General features: G+C 35.3%; 1 long non-coding RNA gene across 1 annotated transcript in view; it reads left to right on the plus strand.

The window, feature by feature from the left end:
- LOC116581885 overlaps positions 1-16,641 on the plus strand; it is a 168,125-nt gene extending 151,484 nt beyond the window's left edge. The window contains exon 4 of the long non-coding RNA XR_004282287.1: positions 16,326-16,641. This is a non-coding gene — a long non-coding RNA (uncharacterized LOC116581885). The remainder of the gene's footprint in view (positions 1-16,325) is intronic.
- Positions 16,642-16,939: the final 298 nt, after the last annotated feature.

Here is a 16,939-nt window from a genome sequence, read left to right on the forward strand (position 1 = left end):
CAGTCAAATCTTCCTTCTAACTTCTCAACACATGTTACTTTTTTTTTTTTAGGGCTATTGTACTAATTCCTATAAATTCATTAATTTTCTTTCCTGTTACTTCTCCTAGGTATCTGGAAAGAATAGTCTCAAATCATATACTATTCTTTCCAGATACTTAGGAGAGATAACAGGAAAGAAAAGTATGTGATTTGAGACAATATCCTAAATGCACAATCCATAAAGTGCTAAATACTTTTTAATAAAGTAAAGTTGTCTGGATGAAATATTTTACAGGTAATATGAGCTATATGAAATGCTCTCTGGAAAATACTCTAGAGAGTGGGCACCACCAGGTTAGAAGAAGCTTCTGGTAATCGTAACTGCTAAATGTTTACCTACCACTAATGGAAAACATCCTCTTGGGGATTCTAGACTTGTTACCATGGATGTTATTTGCTAACACTGATTGTTTTCCTAACTGCTTATAGAAACTCCAGGCTGTCACCCATCTGTTCTCTCATCAAAGCAGCTTTGCGGTGGCAGTTATTTTAGACAATTTTTTATGATTTCAAATGTCTCTACATTGAACTATACATAATACCTGGAATGTGATGATCAGAGCTTCAGTGAAGGTAGAAAATACAGATCCTATTTTTCTCCATTTACCAACAGTATGAGAAAAAATGATAATATCTGATTTACACATTGTTAGAAACCTTGACTTCTCTTTTGTAATACTCATCACACCAAAGGTTTCTTATTGAAAATTTTATTCTTCATTACTAATTCCTCAATTTTATAGGTGACTTTTTAATTGCTACTTCCAAGTGGCTGGTTCAATGTCTAGTATGTGGCAGATACTCAATGACTGTTGCTTGTAAATGTTTTAATGATATGCCTTTCATCATTGTCACTTATTTTAGTTTTAAAACTGAGAAAACATTCATTCTTTTACCCTATACTGCTAAATAGTTAATCCTCGTCCTTGAAGACTAACTCCATTCTTCTACATACCACAGCCAAATGTTCCTCTGGCCTGAGAGGGATTAGCATTCCTCCCTTCATTCTTAGCTCAGTCCCAAGCCCTCCAATCTGGATCTTACATCCTGCCTCCTTGGGAAACTTGCCTCATTCATTATATTTTCTTTCTTCCAACTCTTCACTCTTTCCTTCATTGCTAGATTATCCTTCTCAACATAGAAAGTTAATTTTTTAATTATAAAAACGTTGTCTTTCAGGGTGCCTGGGTGGCTAAGTTGGTTAAGCATCTGCCTTCGGCTCAGGTCATGATCCCAGGGTCCTGAGATCGGAGTCCTGAATTGGGCTCCCTCCTCAGTGGGGAGACTGCTTCTCCCTCTGCTTTTCTCTTTCTGTCTTTCATGAATCAATAAAATATTTTTAGGGATATCTGTGTGGCTCAGTGGGTTAAGCCTCTGCCTTCCGCTCAGGTGATGATCTCAGGGTCCTGGGATCGAGCCCTGCATCAGGCTCTCTGGTCAGCAGGGAGCCTGCCTCCCTGCCCCTGCCTGCCTCTCTGCCTGCTTGTGATCTCTATCTCTGGGATGGAATGTTCTGAATATATCTGTGATGTCCATCTGGTCCAGTGTGTTATTTAAAATCTTTATTTTCGGGGCGCCTGGGCGGCTCAGTGGGTTAAAGCCTCTCCCCTCGGCTCAGGTCATGATCTCAGGGTCCTGGGATGGAATCCCGAATCGGGCTCTCTGCTCAGCAGGGAGCCTGCATCCCCCTCTCTCTGCTTGCCTCTCTGCCTACTTGTGCTCTCTGCCAAATAAATAAATAAAATCTTAAAAAAATATTTTTTAAAAATTTGTCTTTCAGCTTTTTACCTTACCAATTACAAACAAGCTAAAGAATAGCCTGTAATGGCTCCCTTCATTTTACATTTAATCCAACTTCCACTCACTTACGGGAAATCTCCTTTCCAAGGTCACCAGTATAATGTCCATCTATTCCAAAGAACATGTGGCAGTTTACATGCTACTTATTACATTCGATACTGTTTGTCAGTCTTCTGAATACTCTCATCTTATTTGACCTCTTAGATCCTTTTTTTTTTTTTTTTTTTTTTTTGGCTCCTCTTCCTTTGCCTATAGTTGCAAAGTTTGATGTCCTTGTCTGGAATTTCTCCTCTGTTTATTCTGTCCAGCTCATCTAAATGGCTTCATCCATTGCTATGGTCTCAACTACCGCTGACGTGTTCTTTACTCCCACCTCTTTTTCCATAGGCTCAGGGACTGGGCTGCTTTTTAGGGAATTGCCATCAGGTATCTCAGAGATCCTTCCATCTCAATAGACCCAAAACTGAATATGTTGTCTTTAGGTTATGATGCTGACTCCTTCTTTTGTGTTTTCCAAATCAGTAAATGATGCTGTCTCCTGTCCTGTTGTTGTAGGCAGCATTGTGGAAAATAAATCTTTTCTTACTCCTCCATGTAAAAAGCGCCATCTCTCATTCACCATCCCCTGCTCACATCTACATCATAAATACCTTTCTAATCACTTTGTGTTTTCTACCTGTCCTTACCCATATGGTTTCCTACCTACTCTGGGACACTGAGTAGGACAGGACTAGCTGGAGATCACATACATGTACACGTCATTCAAGAGATAATGTGTACGGTACAAAGCTACAACTAGGAACCATGTGCATCTAGGTCTGAGGAGAGATACGAAAACTGCACATGAGCTAACAGAGGGAGACAGATCAGGCGAGGTTCGAGGGCAAAGCACACTTACTAAGAGCCCTGAAAACATGAGCTGTTTTCGTGCAGTATGGCTGTTAAATATATTAAGGAATTTTTAACACTTAAATATTTGTCACCCTCCACCAAGCTCTTGGATATCTAATGATGTTTACAATTTTTATTCCTGCCTTTCTAATTGGTCTTAGCCTTTGGATACTCACTGTTCTCTGAATAACATTTGATATAAGTTTCACTCAGTGCTAATTATATAATCAGACTTTTTAAATGCCGTCAAAGACTCCCTCATTAAGTAGAGGTTAAGGCTTAAGTCTTTGCCTGTCTTGCAAGAGGGTCTAAGATTGGCCCTTGACTTCATTTCCAACATGCTTTCCTCAAATCGTTTTGGGAACTATCTTGAGCAAGATCAAATACCTTTCAGTGCCTCTGCTGTGCTGTATTTTCTCTGTCTTTTTGTAATTCCCACCCTTTCTCTCTGCAATGCTGTTATCATCCTACTAACTTGCCCAGGATCAACTCAGAATAGCTCTTCTAAAAGAAAGCCATACCCCATTCTCCCTAGGCCCCATCCCAGTTGGGTTAAGTTCACTCTTATGAGTTCTCATCCCTTGCTGTATAATCTAATCTACTCTCTAGCTATATTGTACATTATTTGAGGACAAAAATTATATTCTGTCTACCTATTTATCATTTATCTATGATTATTTTGTATTTCTATTACCTTGCACAGTGTGTAATGCACAAAAGTCACTAAATATATCATGGTAAAGTGATAATTAAATATCCTTAAAATTTTTCTATTCAGTTAGGCCTTCAGGGAATAGCAAGTTAAAATTTTAGAAGGCAGGGCTGTGTCCTCATTACATTTTTCCTTCTTATAGCACTTAACAGGACTTTATTCATAAAAATTACTAAACAAAAAATTAAATGTAAATAAAAAATTAAATGTAAAACTACAGCTATTAGAGTATAGGCTTCAGTGGCAGAAATTTGAGTTCAAATTCTTTTCTTCAATCTTTGGAAGATGAATCAGAGCCACAAATCCTCCATATAACCATCTCTCTCTCTTTTGTCCATATAGGTTTCATTTTTCTCCTTTTTTATTTCTACTTAGCTAAATAACTTTTTTCTGCTTAACTGTTTTTTTGTTTTTGCTTTTGTTTTCATCACGTTTCTCCCCTTTCTTTCTCTTCCCCTGAGTACGTGTGTAGATTTGTGTGTGCACCATGCGTGTTTGGAAGTACATGAGTGTGTGTGGTTTGCCAGTCGCAAGACCCTGTGAGTGTAACAGAAAAGCTGTAAGCCAAAACTAAGAGTGCATCCAAATCCAGACCAACAATGCAAGCTTAAGTAAAATCAGACAAAGCTTAAGAGCTGAACAGCACTAAGGCTGTTATAATTTGACTTTTTCTTCTTTTAACCTTTGTACATTCTCACTGTCCTGTTTTATTCTTTTCCAGTCTCCCCTGATTGCCCCTCTGCTTTTTCACCTATTCCTCTTTCAGAAATCATTTTTTTAAATGTTACCTTAGCTTGTTGTTAAAGCTAAATTTCTTTTAGCTTTTGAATATTGAAAGAAATGAAGATTGTTCTTTGGAGTGGAAATTAATAGGTACAATGGGTGCACAAAAAAAGTGCCCAAGTCAGCTGGGCTCCCCTCTGTCTCTGTGGGGATTACAACAGTATATGTGGAGCTAATGCCTTGTGATCCTCTTCCTAAGCACGGCACTGGGGAGAGGGATAACAGGGAATAGCATTACAGAGATTTGACTGAGTTTTCTACACTGTGTCCAGATTCTTATTCCTATCATGTTATTCCTGTATATTCTTATGTCTGCTGACTGCTCTTTAAAACATATCACTGCCATTGTGCATTTTCCACTTTCTCTTGCTAATTTGATGTCATTGGTGGCTGGGAGGGAAACCCGCTGTTGATGTTTTCCACAGATTAAGTAAATTCAGTTAAGCACTTCTCAGTATATTTAAGGAACTATTTAAAATCATAGATGAGTTCAAGGAACATGATAAAGAATACATTGCCCTAGCAGAAAGACAGAGGGGTCATTCTGTACCCTGTTCATTTAATTATACTCTTCACAGAGTGTGAATCCCAATACAGAGCACCCCAGGGTATTTGTCTGAAACTCAGAAATCTTCTTTGGCTTTCTATGGATGACATTTTAACCAATTGTCCTTACTTTATCAAAAAGCATTTATCACTTTACCTCATAGGGTTTTACATTTAGGATATGTGTTCCAAAGTACTTATACTTTTCAAAATCTATATGGGGTAGAATAGGGAAAAAAAAGAACTAAAGAATGTATGGGAATCAGTACAATAATCTGACAACCCAAAAAGAAGATTGTTTATCCAGTTTCTGGCCATAAGTCCAATTCTAGGAAGTAATTATAGACAGACAACTATTTCTATACAAAAATGCTCATTACAGTTTTACATATCAAAAAATTGAAAATAACCTAAATGTCCACTAACAGGCATAGGATCAAAGAAATTTTGATGGTGACATTAAATAGAATCCCATCCATCTATTAGAAACTGTCTTTCAAAAATACAGTAAATGGTTTGGGGATGTATTAATAATTTGTAAAACAGTATTGCAATTTGGGTAAAGAAATTACAAAAAGACTTGTACTGATTCAAGCACCCAGCTCCATTGGCTTTTGTCCCACAATTAAATAGGGAAAATGATCCTCTAAGTAAAGCAAGTCCTTTACATAGGAAAGCTCTCAATATGCAAAGGAAGGCTCCTGAGAGAAAGTCAGAATATAGCTCCTGAAAAGATGAGGAGGAGGAAAAAAGGAAAAGGTGAAGAGCAACTTTCTTTAAAGAGGAAAGAGACTAATGTCTTTTAACCTTAGAGGGAACTTTTTTTTTTTTAATTGGAAACTACATGGACTCCCAGTACCCTGTCTACTCTTCCAAGTCACCTTATAGGTGAGACCACTACAGTTACCCCATGCTCACTTATAGAGAGCTGCTACCATGCGCTCCTTCTGGAAAGTCCTGTGAGGAAGCAACCTCTACAAGCGGTCAAGGAAACCTCTACCAGTTGCATATACTGTAGATTTTAAACACCTGGTAGTAAATGTGACCAACTGGCCAGGAAACACCAAGTGCTTGAGAAAAAACAGTGGTATTAAAGAAAGAATCAGTATTTTTTAAAAAATGGCAACAGCAGAGAATCACCGAGGCTATTATTTCCTGCCTTGAGTTGAAACTGAATAGTTTGATCTAAAAGCAGATTTCACGTTCTAGGGAAAACCAACCTCAACAGCTAGCTCAGTCAATTCCTTTTCTCTCAAGAATCCGCTGATGATTCTGATTATCAGTTTAATTCCAACCAAAGTGCCAGCTTCCTGGGGCACTTAATGGCATTCATAAGAGTTTATGTGCAAGGGAAATTTTCAGCCTAATGCCAGGTAATTGACAACTAATTTTTTTCCTGGTTTCAATCCAAATATTTATTCTTACCATGGGCAAAAGTTTAGGATTTGTAGTATTTACATAGCTTCTAACTATCTCCATTGCTCCAAGACAGGGACCATATATAAGTCTTATGTGGTAATCACTAACATTTATCTTTGTTATTGTCACCTGGTATCTTCATCAATGTCAAAATAAGAGTTTTAAAAAATGAAGCCCTGCCGTTTTACTGGCCCAACAACAGAGGTTTTACTGAATAAACCCAGTCTCTGCAAGACAGAGAATGGGCAGCAGAAACATCTCTGACAGCTGTTGCATGATGGAGTAGGATAAAGGTCATTTCCTGCAAATGTTAGAGGTTTTTAAGAATCCCACAGGCATTGGAGAAATAATTGGACTCAACAAGCAATCAATCATATTTGAAGCATGGGAAGTGTATCTAAGGACTAAAGGTCAGGATTTAATGTCCAAATTCATCCAATTGTTCAGATGTCTGGAAATTAAAAAAAAAAAAATTTAACTTCAGAAAAGTTTATATGGAGTAATTTAATTGAATTTAAGTTAAATATAAATTAGCCCAATATAAAACAGATTTTTGCCTTTGAAAATCTTTGTTGACAAAGACTAATATGATAAATTAGAAACCTAAGTGATCTCCCTGAAATTTTATATTCAAGTAATATAAACATATTGCAGTTTTTAACTGATTTTTCTGAAGAAGTATTACTTCTTTCATAAACTAAAAATAATTTAATAATATATTGTATTGGTTTTAATTGACATTAATAATTTTAAGAATGAAATTTCAGAATTTAACAACTATTTAACATCCTACTAAGATATTTAGTTGGCAGTTTAATTTTAAATCACCTGGTTCTCTTCTAGATTCATATGTTATTAAAAGCAGTTTTGCTTAAGCTATGATAGTTTTAGGGAAATATGAAATTTAAAAAGTGTGATCCTGTTCCAGACCTTAAATCTTTTTATTGAGCATGACAGACTTCTAATTGTCCCTAACTATCCAATGCCCTCTTCTTTATTTTAATTCCAACTTTCTATTTTGAAGTATGTTGCCTTCCAGAAATTCAAATAGTAATATGCATTCTGGTATATTTTATTTTATTTTATTTTTTATTTTTTTAAGATTTTATTTATTTGTCAGAGAGAGAGAGGGAGCGAGAGCGAGCACAGGCAGACAGAATGGCAGGCAGAGGCAGAGGGAGAAGCAGGCTCCCTGCCGAGCAAGGGGCCAGATGTGGGACTCGATCCCAGGACGCTGGGATCATGACCTGAGCCGAAGGCAGCTGCTTAACCAACTGAGCCACCCAGGCGTCCCGCATTCTGGTATATTTTAAAGCAGCTTTACTCAATGATCGTATCTTCCATAACCACAGTACATGGTCAAAAGCAGGAATCTCGTATTGGTACAATACTATTTTTTTTAATTTTTTAAATTAAATTTTTTTTTTTAATTTTTTAAATTAAAAAAAATTTTTTTTAATTTTTTAAATTAAAATTTTTTTTAAAATTTTTCTTGTGCATACGCATGAGTAAGGGGAGGGGCAAAGAGTGAGGGATAGAGAGAATCTCAGGCAGGCTCCACACCCAGAGTGGAACATAACGCTGGGCTTCATCTTATGACCCTGAGATCATGACCTCAGACTAAATCAAGGATGAGACACAACCAGCCACATGCCCCAACATTGGTACAATAAACTCACAGACTTTATATATATTTTAAATACACTCTTTTCTTGCTCTCTTTTAGGTGTATAGTTCTCTGAAATTTTATCCCAAGGATAAATTTGTTTAACCATCACCACACAGTACATATTACCATTACAGTAAAGAACTGCTCCATCAGCACAAAGACATTCTCTTATTACCCCTTAATAATTATGCCCTCCTCCCCCACCCTAACCTCTGGCAGCAACTGACTATTTATCCTTTATGATTTTGCCATTTCAACGTTATATAAACAGAATCACATCATACGTAATTTTTCAGATTGGCTTTTTGACTCACCATAAAACCCTTGAAATCCTTCTAAATTATTTTATCTCTAGCTTGTTACTTTGTATGTATTGTATCACACTTTATCTATTCACCAGTTGAATTTTGGGTGCTTTTCAGCTTTTGGCTACTATCAAGTAACTGTGAACACTTGTGCACATGTTCCCATGGGATACTTTTAGTTTTTTAGGATAAATACCCAGGAGGGCTGGGTTGTATTTTGTCTGTTAACTTTGTAAGAAACAGCCAAGCTAATTTCCAGAATGGCTATGACATTTTACACTTCCATCAACAATGTTAGAGAAATCCTGTTGCTTTGTATCCTTGTCAACATTTGATACTGTATTTCTTAAAAATGTTGGCCATTTTAATAGGTATGTAATGGTATCTCATTGTAGCTTTAAGTTGCTTTTCCCTAATGACTAATGATGGTAAACATCTTTTCTTACATGTATTTGCCATCTCTATACCCTTTTGGGAAAAATGTCTGTGAAAATGGTTTGCCTATCTTCTGATATTTTTAAATTGCAACAGAATTCTTTATTCTAGATAAAATTTGTTTCTCAGATATGTGATTTGATAATATTTGTCAGTGGCAAACCTGACACTCTAAATAGACTTTGATCCTCTTATAGAGATCATACAATAGAACACTTTCTTAAGTTTGATGGTCTAGATTATCAATGTTTGTCTTTTATGGATTGTGCCTTTGGTGTAATGTCTAAAAGCTCCTTGTTTAACCTTAGCAAAGGAAAAACTTTTCCTATGTTTTCTTCTAGAAGTTCTGTAGTTTTTTTTTTTAATGTCACTTTAGGTTTATAATCCATTTTGAGTTAATTTTTATATAAGATGTTAAGTTTAGGTTTGTTTCTAGAGAGTTCTGTTTGGATATCTGTGGGAGAAGGACAAATTTCAGGAGGAAGAATACTGATGAGAAAAAAATGATGGCAATGTGTACAGAACAAAGTTTCAAGACAATGACAGAAACAAAAGAGATTGGATAGTAGTCAAAATCAAACACATTAGAAGACAGAATAGTGAAGAGAATGACAGAGTTCTGAAAGAAAATGAAAATTTTAAGAGTAGGTTCAAAATATCAAAAAGCTGTCTAGTTCTCAGACTTGCACACATTTGGACTAGGCTATCATGGTTGACAGTTTATACAGATGTTCCTATATCTATTATCTATCATACTTGAATAATAGCATTCTGGCAATAATATCTCTTATTTGTTTACAAGAGTCATTCCAGGGGCACCTGGGTGGCTCAGTTGGTTAAGTGGCTGCCTTCAGCTCAGGTCATGATCCTGGGGTCTTGGGATCAAGGCCCGCATTGGGCTCCCTGCTAAGCGGGATGTCTGCTACTCCCTCTACCACTGCCTTCTGCTCATGTACATTCTCTCTCTCTCAAATAAATAAATAAAATTTTATAAAAAGAGTTGTCCCAATGGTAAAATTTTAAATCTGCTAAGGCAGCTTGAAAACAACATAAGGAAGAGAATAATTTAAGGTACATTTTTGTGCTTCTGAAATTCTTTTGTATAGCTTTTTGTTCAAATGATTGTAACTCAAAAAGCCAAAGGAGGACAACATTTTTTTAATATGTTCTGAAGATACTTAATAGCATCAGAAAGGCAAAGAATAGCTTATAAAATACTGACAACTCTTAAAATTGGGCTAAAAGGCAAATCTCAAACAATGAAATATAACAGAGAGGCATGAAGAAGTCACATTTAAGAGGAAGATAAAGAAAAAAAAAGAGGAAGATAAAGCACCACTGTAAAACTTAGAACTTGTTAAAATAACAAATGGAAAAATAAAGTAAATATTCATTTGAATTTTAAGATATATTTTTCCAAGACCCATTAGCAATGTGGCAAGTGTAAATTGAGAACTGATTTATTTGGGAAATATGATAGAAAATTTCTACTTTCACTACCTTTTCCCTAAGTAGATTTACAACGATGTGTGTTTTTATTTCCAGGAAGAGTTGCTTAATCCAATTAGCTTTCACTGACAGCCCATATCAGATAGGAACACTATTGTATCACTTACTGATTTCACCAGTATTAGCTTTTCCTAGAAACTAAAACCAATAGATGTTACTAAAATTTACACATACACACATGCACACAGAGTCTATTAAAGATCAACTATTCATCTTTCTGCCTATAATTTTCAGGAGAAGGAAGAGAAGAAAGATATGCTCAGAGAGAAACTATTATTTATCAGAAAAGCATAAAAATAATTCTTGACCTGAATATAACCAAGAAGTGTCTTACTGAAATCTACCAAGGAGATTGTACAAAGATGTCTTAGTTTTTATAACACACAGAAAGCCATTTCCACAAATTTGAATTTTTTCTTTTAGTTTTATCAAGATAATTGGCAAACAGAACTATATAAATTTATGGGGTACAGCATAATGATTTAATCATATATATTACAAAATGATTACCAGATAGAGCTTAGGTGACATGTATTAACTCATATAGATATGCAAACAAAAGAAAAAATGTTTTTATCCTTGTGATGAAGTCTTTTAAGATCTAGTCTTTTAGGAGCTTTCAAATATACCATACAGCAGTATTAGCTATACTTATTGTGTTGCATATGTTACCTTCCTAGTACTTATTTATCTTATAGCAGGAAGTTTGTACCTTTTCATTAACTTCCTCCAATTCTCCCCACCCCCACCTCCTATCCCCACCTCTGGTAACAGCACATCAGATCTCTTTTTCTTTTTTCCTGTCATTTTAGACTCCACATATAAATGACATCATATAGCATTTGTCTTTCTCTGACTTATTTCACTTAGCATAATGCTCTCAAGTTTCATCTGTGTTGCCGCAAATGGCAGGATTTCCTTCTTTATGACTGAATATTCCGTGTGTGTGTGTGTGTAGATTTTCCAGATTTCCCTCATCCATTCACCTTTGATGGACACTTATGTTATTTCCATGTCTTAGCTATTATGAATAATGCTACAATGAACATGAAGATGAAGATATAGCTTCTATAGTGACTTCATTTCTTTTGGATATATAATCATAACTGGTATTTCTGAATTTTTAATTGTAGTTCTAGTTTTAATTTTCTGGGGAACCCCCATACGGTTTTCCAGTGCCTATACCAATTTACATTCCCACTAACAGTGCTCAGAGGTTGCCTTCTTTCTATAGCTTCACCAGCCTTTGTTACTCTTGTCTTCTTGAAGATGCCACTCTAACAGGTATGAGGAGATTGTTCATTGTGGTTTTGATTTGCATTTCCTGCATAATAAATGATGTTGAGCACCTTTTCAAGTGTACTATGGCCGTCTGAATGTCTTCTTTAGAAAAAAAGAAGTCTATTTAGGTCCTATGCCATTTTTAATCGGAGTACTTTTGTTATTGTTGCTATTGAAATACAGGAGTTCTTTATATACTTTGGATATTAACCCCTTAACATATATAATTTTAAATATTTTCCCCCATTCTATAGACTGCCTTTCCATTTTGTTGATCATTTCTTTTCCTGTATGGAAAATTTTTATTTATTTTTAAATATTTATTTTAGAGAAAGAGAGAGCATGAGCCCCAATGGGGGTTGGGGGTGGGAGAGAGTCCTCAAGCAGACTCCCCACAGAGAATGGAGCAGATCCCAGGATCCTGAGATCATGGCCCAAGACAAAACCAAGAGCTGGCCGCTTAGCCAACTGAGCTGCCCAGGCACCACAGTGTGGAAGCTTTTTAATTTGATATAGCCCCAGTTGCTTATTTTTTCATTTTGTTGCTTGTTCTTTTGCTACCATATCCAAAAAACCATTGCCAAAATCCATGTCCAGGAGCTTTTTTCCTGTTTTCTAGCAGTTTTATGGTTTCAGATCTTACGTTTAAGTCTTTAATACATTTTTAGTTAGTTTGTGTGAGTGGTGTTCACAAATTTTTAATGTTTGTAATAAATTTTAAAATACAAGTCACCCAAATTTATTTGAGCTTAAAGGGTAGTACATTGATTAGTTTAAATGAGTAGCTCTCTTAAGACTTTAAAATTTATCCTTCTCATAGATCTGAACTCCTAAATGTGTAAAATGAAGCATTAATGTTAGCAAACATTTTTCAAAATACAGTTTGAGTAGACTCCAGAATAACCATAATGCTCAGAAATGGTCCCTTTCCAGGTTATTTCATGCTTTCTGTAAGATTTCTGCATTGGGTATGAATTATGTCAAGTATGAGTTAGTATTGATAGATTTTATTTCTTTTTCATAGACCAAGAGCACACTTCTGAAGTTGTCAGTATTATGAGAAAAAAAAACAGATAAGAAAATTTTGGAGAAGGGGACTTCCTTACATTAACTCAAATTGATTTTGTTCTTCTGAATGATGATAAATACGGTCTTGGAGTAACATAATAAAATGGAAAGTCTGTAAATATTTCAGTTGAAAGTATCCTAAAGATAAACAATAATTCAATGGAAGATATAAAAGTAGATCTTAGAAATAGACTTTAGGTTCAAAGTTCTTCTATTTAATTACCTTAATTTTTCTAGTATAATTAAGGTTCTGTCTTGACTATGTAAATGGATTATGAAAGAGTTATAAAATTAACATATGGGGACATTTGAAATAGTTCCTTTTTGCTCACTTTGAAAAGATTTCCAGTTTGCTTCTAAATGAATATGAGATTTGAAAGGCCAAGTGATTTTAGGCAGGTATGTCACTACTTTTCTCTATGGTTTGTTCAAGCAGGTAAAAAGTATGCAAGAATCTGAGTGTTCCTTGCAACAGTAGCTTCAATTTTCATCAGCCAAGACCCAATTTGTGTCAGAGGGTAAAACTTGCCTGATTAGATCTGTTCAAAAAAGCCATTAAACAACTTTCAATGTTCTTGCTCTCTCACATTTAGGACACCAAACTTTTACAGAGACGGGCTGTTTGAAGTCTTCCTAATTATTTCCATTATTATCCAAGAAGGATTACTAATGTTCAGCCTCCATTGGAATTCTCAAAGTTCTCAGTGCAAATTATATGGCAATCTAAAATGCCTTTCTCTGGCTTTATGGCCTGATTATTATTTAGAGTCTCTCCAGCAGTGAACTTGAAGATCATGCAAATGTGCTCTTTGGGAAAGTCACTGTATAGCTGAATAATTTGTTTTGTAGGAAGCCAGCTCAAATTTATCATCAACCGTGAAAATTCTTTGTCAATGCTTTTCTATAAAGTAGGCCTATTATTATACATTCCACTTTAACTCTAACAGAAAGCTGACCAGAAATGCTATTAAGTAATAAATGCCTATTCTAAAATAAGTTGCCTCATGTTATTACAATGTATTGTTTTATTAATTCATGTAATATTCCTTTGGTTTCAGTATCTTCTGTGTCATGATCAAAACTAAAATAACTCGAAAAATGTAAACTATATGGCCTTATTTAAAGTAGAGAGTCATGGGGCAGCTGGGTGGCTCACTTGGTTAAGCCTTTGGCTCAGGTTGTGGACCTGGAGTTCTGGGATTGAATCCCACATCATGCTCAACAGGGAGTCTGCTTCTCCCTCTGACCCTCCCCTTGTTGTGCTCTCATTCTCTCTCTCTCAAAAATAAATAAAATCTTTAAAAAATAAATAAAGTAGAGAGTCAGTGTAAACCTACAACCTAATATGTGTAAATACATATAAGTGTAACTGGACAGAAATGACTGTGGTCATTCACTATATACAATATTTACAATGCCAAACAGCAACTGTATTTGCCAAGATAGTCACAGTTCATCATATTATGAGATAAAATGTTTAACTATAGACATTAATCAATGCAATATTTATTGAACATACTTTTTAGATTGTAAGATATACTGATAAACAAATGCCACTGTGTACTCATAAGGAACCTAAAACCAAGTGGGAACAAAAATACATAAGTAATTCTAATTTGTGAGATAGCCCATCAGATAGGGATTTATACAGGATACCACTGGCACACCTTATGCCCGGCTCCATTTTTCAGGAAAAGTGTTAAAGATCAAGTGATATTCAAGTAGGACCTAAGTAGGCATGAGGCCCTAGAATAGAGAGGTTGTATCAGTGAGGAGAAGACATGTCTACATGGACCAGAGAAGTACGGTTACAATATAGATTTAAAGTTCTATTAAATCAGACTTAATATGGAATTTGGCCTTCATCTTGATGTTAAGATATATCACCGAAGGAGAGAGATGTAATCACATTTCAGTTTAGAACGATCATCCCGGTTCAAGTATAAAGAATGTTTTAGAGGGAATAATGGAAATAGACCAGTTCAGATGAGAAACGATACCGTCTTACCCTGTGATAGTGATGGAAAAGAAAGAAAAAAAAAATAAATTTATATCTCAGCTTACTCTGTTATGACTACTGTTTTGTAACAGACTTTATAGATGTTACTTTTAAGATATTCTGTTGTTATGAGGAGCCATTTATTTATAGATCTCCTTGTATTATTTGTAATACTGTACCTAACTCTTAAGCACAGATTCTCTACATATCTCAAGTTTCCACATGGTTTTAGCTATTAAAACGTTTATCTTTATCTTCCAAATGTGACTAAATACTATCCCCAAAGTCCTGTAATATTCCATTCTTATGTACACACTTACATTTTTGTGCTGAAAGATACATGAAAACAAAGGGGTAGATATTTGAGCTTACTGATTTGGAGAAATGATAACACGAAAGGAGAGGTAAACAGAGGATAAAAAAGTGTAAAATATGTATTGTGGAAACAGACATGTTATCTGAAATGTGGCTTGTCTGAGGGATATATAGATTTTAAGAGGCACGTGTGAAAATGCAAAAAGAAACATGTTTATGTACAAATCTAAATTATTTTAACTAGCGCCTACTCATAAAAACACCATCATTTGAATCCTATTATGGATTTATGATTTTCCTAAACTGAAATGTGATAGCGGTGTCTTTCAGTGATATGTCTCAACATCACGACAAAGGCTATATATGTAGGTATACACGTATATACATTTATACATACACATATATGTAAATTATTATCTCATTGCTCTAACACTATATGTATATAATGGGCTTGTTATTCTAGAAAGCAGTAGAACATAGACATTTTATTCAGTTAAAAAAGAGAAAATGAGGTTTGGGTACCCATTTCAGTGCTTAGGCAAGGCACGTAACCTCTTTGGGCATCAATTTCCTTATCTGTAAAATGACAAAACATACCCTACTATGTATCTCTTGTGTAAATATATGAAAATGAGATGGTAGTTTTGAAAGTGGTTTTGAAAAACATGACCAAGGGGTTCAGGAATGATTCAATGTAGGGAGTGACCTTTTTTGAAGGAGTCAGAAAGGTAGGGGGAACAAAATTCATTCAGAATTAATAGGAAAAGTAATATTTACTGACTGGTAGGCTTTTAAGATTACAGAAAGAACCAATTTTACATGAATACTATATCTATTCCTATGAAACTTCTACAGAATATAGGAATTCATAATGTTAGGTATTTTCAAGTTTTGTAGTCAAAATAACTTCCTTACTATTTCTTACACATTTCCCATACACATATGCTTCACACATGCTCCCTATTTTTCAGACACGGTCAATGTTTTCACTACATTAACATTGTTATTAGACCTATTTTCTAGGTCTGTCGATAAAATTGGCCTCACACACTGATAACATATTTTTGTAATTACATTGTAATTTTCACTAGTAATCCTAGCTTTTCTGAATATACAATTCATTTCAACTTATTATATCATTGCTTTAACACTTCATACACATCTTGAGACATTTAGGCCACAAAAGATTAGATTTACTATTAAAAGAACCAGATATAAATAATTCTCAATTACTTACCCAAATGGAAGACTCAAATAACATGTATAGTCTAAATGTGCAAATAATCAGAATATACAGATTCTCTACCCTCCTGCTACCGAATGTGTCCCTGAGTCGCTGTCAGAAGCAGGGTTTACAGTTTTGTGCTGTAATTCCTACTTGTCAAGACACCAATTAAAAACAAAATGATAAAAACTCAGTGAGAGCTAAGAGTGATAAACAAAGTGCCACCATAATTTGTAAATTGTAAAATGTGCTTTTGAAAACATACTAGTCGGCTTAGCATGTAATATGTAACAGCACTATTGGTTTTCTCTCTTCACTGCTAGGAAGACACTGACGGAAGTGGAAGCCTGCAAAGCCAGAGAGAGACCTTCAGCTGGGGTCCATGTAAAGAGTGTGGGAAGGCTTTCTGGAGCCTGGGGGATACCTTTCCCCCCTGGCTAACATCCTTTGCTCTGTCACCCTTAGCCTGAGATTTTACCCAAGTCAGCATTCACTTAGGTGATTAAGTGCAAGTATTTCCAGGAAGCCTAAGCAAAATATGACAGCCATTTCAACTTCAAGGAAGTCCCCCTCTTAGTAATTAATCAAAAAAAAAAAAAAACCCAAAAAAACAAAACAAAAAAAAACCGAGGTAAAGTTTTTGATTTAAAGCAGAAATGAACTTGGAGCACTGGGATATTTTTCAGAGAAGAGAAGCCTGGTAAATTCTAGTAACCAATGGGAAACATAAAACATAGAAGTCAGGGGAGAATGAAAAAGATGATACCAGGGTGTAAATAAACAGAGGAAATGGTAGAGAAGAAAAAAATAATAATAATAACTCTCATCTCTTAAACTTTGCCCAGAGTAGTCCCAATATATTCTATGTAGAGAAAGTACGGGAATGTGCCAATGTGTAAGGAAGATCAGTGCTCCCCCTATGTGGTGCATGATCTTGCCTG

This window comes from Mustela erminea, chromosome 21 (assembly GCF_009829155.1).
Source record: "Mustela erminea isolate mMusErm1 chromosome 21, mMusErm1.Pri, whole genome shotgun sequence".
Lineage (NCBI taxonomy): Eukaryota > Metazoa > Chordata > Mammalia > Carnivora > Mustelidae > Mustela > Mustela erminea.